Source organism: Sinocyclocheilus rhinocerous, unplaced genomic scaffold (genome assembly GCF_001515625.1).
Source record: "Sinocyclocheilus rhinocerous isolate Xijiao unplaced genomic scaffold, SAMN03320098_v1.1 scaffold781, whole genome shotgun sequence".
Lineage (NCBI taxonomy): Eukaryota > Metazoa > Chordata > Actinopteri > Cypriniformes > Cyprinidae > Sinocyclocheilus > Sinocyclocheilus rhinocerous.
In genome coordinates, this window is record NW_015658395.1 from 129081 (window position 1) to 136391 (window position 7311).

Below are 7311 nucleotides of genomic sequence, written 5' to 3' on the forward strand. Positions count from 1 at the left end.
AGGGGCAGGATTGCTTTCTAATTACTGATAGATTTCAGCTGGTGTCTTGGCTTTCCATGCCTTTTTGCACCTCCCTTTCTTCATGTGTTCAATACTTTTTCCCTGTGTCATTCCATTTTATTACACATAACTTAATTTCTGAACTTATTTGTATTGTTTTCTTTGTATGTATGGATTACTTGGGTTGTTATCGACATCTGGTGAAAATGTAATGTCAACAGCGCCTTTAGAAATCAATTTAATGAGAAAAATGGTGACGTGCTCAATTCTTATTTTACCCGCTGTATGTATGAATGTATTTATTTATTTATTTATTCACACAAAGCTCATATACAGACCTTCGTCGTGGTAGACACCAAATTTATTTTAATATGAACTAAAATAAGTCTTGAGTCAAGTCTAATTTTCATAACTAACTATTTATTTATTTATTCAACTTTCATATACAGACCTTAGTCATGGTAGACACCAAATTTAATTTAATCTGAACTAAAATGAGTTTTAAGTCAAGTCTAATTTAATTTTCATAACTAACTAGCTAACTATTTATTTATTTATTTACTTTCGCAAAGTTCATATACGGACCTTAGTCATGGTAGACACCAAATTTTATTTAATATGAACTAAAAATGAGTTTTAAGTCAAGTCTAATTTTTACAACTAACTAACTAGCTATTTATTTATTTGTTTATTTATTGACTTGCGGGAAATTCACATACAGACCTTAGTCACGACATCATCTATCATCTAACATCTATCCTGACTAAGATCCATTGTGCTTATGATGATGAATTTCTTGTGGCAGCAATGAGAATGAGAAATAGACAAAAAGTGCTTGAATCAGAATTAAAAAGCAATTAAAAACTCATGTACGAATAATGAGAACAGTATAGATGTGCTTCCTAATATCCCGCTAACAGCAGAGGAAGGCGTGAAGACGGATGAGCCCTGTGTTTATCCCTGTCTCAACATCACAAGAGTGAAAATTGGTGTTTACAGTCACGATGTAGAGCCACATCTCAATGTTTTTTCCCAAATAATTATCATACTTCAGATTGGATGGATCGGATGAACAGTTGTTTTGCAGTGAATTCTTAATGACACTCTTTGATGCAAACAAGAGACCGCCCTTATTAAAATGGATGTTTGCATCTGTGGTGAGAATATTTGGGTTAAGGTCTGTAGTTTTTCAGCGTCTTGCTGACTCATGAATTAATTATGAGCTGGGTCGTGTCATCTCAAACAAACACACAGCAGTGAATGGAGTGTATGTGGTGAGATGCAGTTGACTCGTTGAATTTGTATCACTAACATGATTTGACCGGCACTAATGGAAGTTGTTTGAGAGTCTAAGTAACATAGTTACTTATTTATTTGTATTTTTTTAAGTGGAATGTTGGGAGTGTAAAATAATCAATCTATCTATCTATCTATCTATCTATCTATCTATCTATCTATCTATCTACCTACCTACCTACCTACCTTCTCAACAGATAGATATAATTGCAACAAAATGTATAATACAAATTATAGTAATTTAACAGTATTTTTTTTACAATTGTAATTTTGTTTAATTTTAACAATACTAATAATAATAATAATAGTAATTAATATATTTATTAACTTTAATTATTTAAATTAATAATTTAGTTAATTAATGATACACTCTAAGAAAAGTCTTTATAGTATGGCCCAATGCACCATTTTAAGATAAAGGAATGTCCCCTATTGTTGTTTTTTTTTATTGTTTTTTTAAATGTTTTTTACTTGTATTTTGAATTACTGATTGCAGTGTATTGTGTTTTAGGGTGTAAGGAAAAGTCTGTACACTTAACAGAAAACGTACTGGTAATTTTTCTGGCAGGACATTGCATGTTTTTGTACATATTTTTTTTTTCTTGCAGTGTAATATATCACTGTTAATATATGTTAGTAACCATATAGTGTTTTCTCTAATCAAAGCTTTCTCTCTTTTTTTTTTTTTTTTTTTTGTAGTTTCTTTTGATCCATATTCATGCTCATGCATGTGTTAGAAGAGCTAATTCAAACGAGTGGGACCCCTGAACCATCTGTCACCCAATGGATGTAACCACTGTATATGTGAGTAATATTAGAGTTCACACTTCTGTTCCTCACTAATATTTTGTAAATAGTTTTTTTTTTTTTTTTTTGACATACTTGAGCAGCAGATTTGTTACATTCAAGGTTTTCTGCTTATAAATCGGTTTTGAGCAACATATTTTTTTAAATAATAGACTCACTCCTACTTGTTTGTGTATGTGTGCACTTGTGTGTGGAGGCTGGTCCCTCACCACTGCTTCTCATTGGTTGCTATGCAGAACATGGGTAGCTGCATGACCCACATTTCAGGAATGCCAAGGTTTGATGCAGATCGCCAATGTTAAAACAACAGGAACCAGCGCACTGAGCATTCTTACATATAAACAAGAGCTTCGAGTATATCTAGTTTCTGGAGTAGCACGCCATCCAACCATCACTTTGTGCTTTTCTCCTGCTCTGTATCTTTCAACGTAAGCTGTTTAGAGTGTGAAATGTGTTCTAATCCAACGACTGAGCACATCAATTTCCTCTGTTTCACGGCAAGGAGGAACAACCAGCTTCTCTTAACCCTGGCGGTCTCCAGGCAGCTGTCAAAACCCTTCTATTTTTCAAAACGTCCTCTTCTTGAGACGTAATTCAGTCTCTTAAGCCCAAACCCATGATTCTTGGTGCCTCACAAAGAGGGGGGGTTCTTTTCCAATGGGTCCGGTGTCTCATCCGTATGGTTCAGTCATCATAAAAAGGTCAAAACCGTTCAGGTTGAATTTGCTGTAGAGTGAATTTGGGTGAAATTGTATTTGCCTCACTCAAGTCACTTGATGTCTGAATTGGGGGCACTTCCACGTGCAGCTTGAGATCACGGCAGGTCTGACACTGATGTGCAGTAGCAGGAGTTGTTTCACTTCAACTACAAGAGGCGGCAGAGAAGCTGGGAAAATATAGTGTTTAGGAAACATGAATGGCTTGAGAAACTGCAGGACACTGTACTTAATCTAATAATGAATAGTGTGTTTATTAGCACTGATATATTATACATCTATTTTATGTTTTATACCATGTTTGAATTTTGGATTTATGTCATTCTTAAGCATTTTTGGGATGAGGTGAATTTGCGTTCTTAGGGAGCTTCTAGAGGAATCACCGGTTGACAGTGAAGGGCCGATTTTCAGCTAATCCTGATCCATTTAGATTCAGAGACGTCTCACACTATCAGTAGCATGTGCTCTGTAATATGAGAAGGCCTGGGGAGTTGCGCTATTGATCACATTCGTCCTTGAGCTCGGACAGTAACTCTCTGTCTAAAAACAATGTTCCAGCCAAGATGAGAATATGAGATCCATATAAATAAAGCGAATCAACTTGGGGCTCTTGTTTTGTGATTGCTTTTGCTTTTTGTAGAGATGGAGAAATCGAGCCATGCATGTGGTGCTAGAGTTCTTCGTGCACAGAATATCCATTCAGTTAGGAAAACCTTTAGAAGAAGAGTGGATCCGTGTGGATCTGTTTTATGGAGTGCTATTGCAATCTTCCTCCAAAAACAAGTTACACACAAAACTGTATACAATACAAAATCAGAAATCCTCCATAGATAGCTCCGTAGGCGCCCCCCACCTAGCTGGAATCTGTTTTTATTGTGCGCGTGTCAGGGTGTAATCTCCATTGTCTTAAGAGTATGCATGCCGTCACATGGCACCCCTCATGTCTGGAGGATAACAAGCCTGAAAAACCCCATATTGCGCTTTGCCAAAAGGAAAGGTTGCGATGCGGAATCATTGCGGCCTGCCGTCTGATTGGTGTTGAACTCCGCGACTGAGCAGAGGAGGGGAACCACCCCAGACATGGAGCGCACTGTCTCTAGGAAAAAATGCTGCCAATGCGCTCTCATTGGCAGACTTGAGGAAGATTCCGGGGGGTAGTGGGCTGGGGGGGTGCAAAAATGGGGGAAGGGAAGGCAGGGTATTTCCAGAGTGAAGATGAAAACTAGTGCACTACTTATGCTCTCGTTTACAGCTAATATTTTTGTTTTACAAGAGGGTAATATAAAAATTACATTGGCGAAATGAAAGAAAAGGAAGTTTCAGTAGCAAAAACTGTTTCTAATAATATTCTTTGATACTTTTAATATTCTTTAAATAATATTTTTGTGTAATGGCCAACTTATGCTCTTTACCTCTTCATGTGAACTCCTTTAAGCACTGTAACGCTAGTCTATTGGTCAAGTTGCATCTCACACTATGTTGGACACCATCTTCATCATGTTTTCACATTCTTCATGTATATGTTTACCTACTTCATACTTAACTATTATATGAACATGCAAATAGTGGAATAATTATATTTAAACTGGCTTGACTACATGAGCAAGAACACCAACTTCACCAAAAGGAGCTGTAATTACCCTGATTAAATTAAACAATTTACAGCAAAACAGTATCAACTGCTCTAAGTAGAGCTAATACTTGTATTGATTCTAAATTACAACTATTTACAAGTCTCATCAGATCTAATGTTTTAGTAAATATTACTACTATCTTCTCACTCAAAAGACAGGATCAGTCAGATTCAGTCAAAATATGTGGGAATCAATGCTTATCTACAGCTTACCTTGTTGAGTTTGTTTGACTCAAGTAGGCCTACATTTGTCTTGAGATATCATACACAAGTGGTTCTCAAGTGGTGTGTCGCAGGTCTGTGCCATATAATTGTTCATGTTTGGATAGCAAAATATCAGTCTTTTAAATGATTTCCATATCTTTTGTTGTTGTCAAAGACAGAGTGTCCATCAAACTCTGTAGCATGTCACAGATTCATCTGTTATTTGCTAATATTGCTAATGCTAATCCAGTATTTGCCTCAGTGTTTGTTTGGTGTTTGGTGCGGTCGCATTTTAAATTTTTGCTGGCGATTCAATCCTTTCAGTGGGATTCTACATGATCTGGAATTTTGTGTAAGGGTGATTTTTTTCCCTCATGCAAATTAGCAGCATTGACCAACATAATTCTGCTTCACACTATTGACAAAACTTTGCTTAACTTTTCCCAATGTAATTGCACCTTTAGGCTAGTGACTCTTCTGCTGAATCTTATGCCAATTTCTGTCATGAAATTCTAGATGGCGCAGGCTGATGGGTCGTTAATGCAAACTGACGGTATTCACAGCCTTAAACTACTTGGCACAAGCTGATTGGCTCATGTTGCATACGGAGCCAATAAGCTTGCTGCTTTACATTTAAATGGCTCTAGTGATTAATTCTCTAGAGCATTTACTCTGAAACCCTCCACCTTCCCCAGCTCCACCTGTATAGATCTGCTATGGGTTATTATATATGCAACTTGTGCAGAAGCAGTAGGCTGTGTCTCAAATACTCACAACACCGTATCAGCATATGTAGTGGCAGTAGCAAGTTCCTGTACTTGCTTTGCTGCAGCAGCAGCAATAATCTACAACAACAGCAATAACCAACAGCAGCAGCAATTCAGCTGTATAGCAGATCTATTCTGCCAAGACCAAATACATTAACATTGCTATATCCATTACCATGCTAAAATCTGCAGAGAATTGTCATGATAGAAATACATTTATAAAATTTAAAGTTTCAACTGAGTCTGTCCTCTTAATCATGTTGTATGTTGTTGGGCCTACAGTGTGCAAAAGCCTTAGTTATATTACATTTCAATGGTTTATTTTAGAGATATTTATGGATATATTTTTGTTGTGCAATGTAGACCATTTTGTCACCGTGTTGAGTTTCCACTGGAAGTTTAAGGTAAAAATCTGGGTCGTGAAGCAAAATCAGTTAAGAAACACTGCTATTCAAAATAAAAACATGTAAGTAAACATAACTTCAGGCATTCATGACAGTCCATTTATATAGCTGCATTTGATCTCTCAATCACAAATAAAATTCTTAATGAGAATTGAATTTTTCAGTTGGCTTCCTGCCTCCATATCAATCCGCTAGCATGCTGTGCAGTGATCTACTTAGCCGCGTTCCTCATTTTTATTCTCACGTACCAGGGCTACATTAATAACACATGAGGTTTCACTCACTCTATTTTTTATACAAATATAACAGAAGATATTAAAATAAGGGGGAAAAAACTTGGAGAAGATTCAGCAAACAGAGTTTTGTGTTGTGAAGTCAGGTCATCTGTCAGAGGCCATGTAGTCTTGCAGTTGACAGGGAGTCGGATGAGCCAGGAATCTGTTGCTAGGAAACGCAGCACTTCAAGAGTTAGAACCCTCACATACTAATAAGCAAAAGTTGTGAACTTGAAATGCACACAGTGCAGAATATATACTTAAGAAACACTCAAGCATACCCAAGACTTCAAATAACACAACATTCTAGGTTTGTTCTCTTTTTTGAGCTGCTATCTACATCCTGGCACACCTCACAGGCTTTCTTCCCGAGGCAGTGTTTGTCTGTTCATTTGCTTACCTCAGCTCCCTCTCAAATATCATAAAGCGGAAGCAGAGCTAACAATCTTTAGACCAGTCTGTAAAAAGCCATTTCTCACTAGCTGCTCTTCCGCTGTCATCCCATTGATCTCTATCAGTAATCAATGAGCTCTCTGTGATTGCCGTTGAAAGGGGAGATTTCACAGCTGTTGATTTGTGCCCCTGATGCCGAGTGTTCGGTGTAAATCAACGTCAGCTGAATCCCGTGGGGGTTGGCTGACCGGATGCTGGCCATTGTGATTAGTTGCAAAACCACCTGCTAATAATATTAATTTGGTTGGAGGGAATTAAATTAGCATGAAGTGGTCTGTCCATGCTGGAGCGCCGAGGCGTGCCTAGTGTCACTTTTCCAAGGTAGAGGGTCCTGCCAGGGCACTTTTTCATTTCACTGCTTATTAAATAAAAAAATAATCAATCAGTGTGTGGAGGAATGAGATAAGAAAGCAATTGAAGACCTCCTAGCGTGCGTGTTTAAACAGACAGAGCTGATATAATTGGGGGTGGTAATGATATGTATAGCCAGTAGGGCTGCACGATAAATCGCATGCGATATTTAATCAAGGTGGCCGCGGGTCCTTAAAAAGTCTTAAAATGTCTTAAATAAAGTAAATATCGCATGCAGTTTATCGTGCAGCCCTAATAGCCAGTATACATGGAAATGTACTCTTCTGTATGTCAACCTGTATGATGTTGTTGTCTCATTTTTTTTTATTCTGTGAAAAAATGAGAGTAGGGGTGGGCGAAATGAGCTAAAATTCATATCACGATATTTTACACTGTCCAGGTGAT